This window comes from Nanorana parkeri, unplaced genomic scaffold (assembly GCF_000935625.1).
Source record: "Nanorana parkeri isolate BGI_ZX_2015 unplaced genomic scaffold, ASM93562v1 scaffold327, whole genome shotgun sequence".
Lineage (NCBI taxonomy): Eukaryota > Metazoa > Chordata > Amphibia > Anura > Dicroglossidae > Nanorana > Nanorana parkeri.
Window position 1 is genome coordinate 564,375 of NW_017306595.1, and position 1,476 is coordinate 565,850.

General features: G+C 36.1%; 1 long non-coding RNA gene across 1 annotated transcript in view; it reads left to right on the forward strand.

Moving 5' to 3' along the window:
* The first annotated feature begins 624 nt into the window (after positions 1-624).
* Positions 625-1,476, forward strand: part of LOC108788485 — a 25,002-nt gene continuing 24,150 nt past the window's right edge. The window contains exon 1 of the long non-coding RNA XR_001941345.1: positions 625-974. This is a non-coding gene — a long non-coding RNA (uncharacterized LOC108788485). The remainder of the gene's footprint in view (positions 975-1,476) is intronic.

Here is a 1,476-nt window from a genome sequence, read left to right on the forward strand (position 1 = left end):
GAATTATGATTTACAATACATTGAGTGATCGGTCTATATAATTCAGGAAACAAAATGTGGCAGGTAAAAATGGCAAGGATTTGATTGGTAGAGAGCGCTGCATCAATATACAAGCTTAATTATATACCTGGGTACGGTATATGGTTTATTATCAGACTAGAACTTAGGCTTTTAAACAATACGGACAATTGATTTCCCTGTAATTGACACTACAACATTTGGCCCAAACTTTATTATTTACCTTCTACACAACGGTGTACAATATGGCAGAAAAAATACTTAACTGAATCAGACAGAATTCTTATTTTTAAAACTCTTTTTATCAGTTAAATGGAAGGCGAGAGAGTATGTAAAATGAACAAGAAACACTTACTGTTTTCTTACTAATGTATATTTTGTATTTAATGCATATGATAGCATGACCAGGCAGTATATTAGAACATTTCCCGCACTGCTCACACGATTTCTGTCCCCTGCCTCCTCGCTTCTCTATACGGACTGTAGTGTCTCTCTGAAGGCCCACGCATTTCTTATGCTACATGACTAACCTGCCTGGCAAGGAAATAATATAATGAATGATTGACAGGTATGGAAAGTTTCCTAAACATTGATTTAAAATGCTACTAAGAAAATGCACACATAGCTGACCACTGTATTGTCAACTACCAAGCTTGTTCTCGAGTTTTACTGACACTACCCCTTTATGCTGCAAGGCAATTATTCATATAATGTTATAGCTTTCCAGTTGTATTGATATATGGAAATAATGATATTTATTATATTATAAGCAGTGTTATATAAAGTAGCACCTATTGTTAACTGACCCTTCACAATGTCTACATCTGAAACCTTTTCCTATGAATAAGATGTTAGAATAACCCCAATCTGTTTACAATACATACACTGTTTATTAGGATTTACATTGCAGGCACCTCTTTTCCACTGACTTGCTTAAGATATCTGTACTTTAGTTGGTTTTAACCTGGCCACTTCCACCAGGCAGAAACAGTGGTGGGTATGGCCATGGACTAAAGATGCCATGCTATTCCTCTCGCCAAGGAATATAAAGGGCTAACTACAGTCTAGAAAGTAGTATTTACGGGCACTTAGATATATGGCAGTGGGTTTTACCTAGCAAAGCCCATTTTTCGTTTAAAAAATCAAATAAAATTAGCAGCTATTTAAAAACATCTATAAATAGGGAACTTTTAAGAAAAAAAAAAAAAGCTTCTTACATAGTGTGGTGCAAGTGGGCAAGTAAAACAAAAAGACTCATACGTAGAATTCATCCATACTTGTGCTCAGTCAACCTCTGTTACTTAGGCTAAATCAATCTGGCAGTGGATTGGTGAGCTTGTTGTCTTGGCAACAAAATCAATGAAATGCATCTAAGCACACATGATTAGGGTTACAAGTTGGGCGGTTTTCCAAAAGTGATCAAATATAAACATTTAATGCAACCCTCCCCCCCCCCCC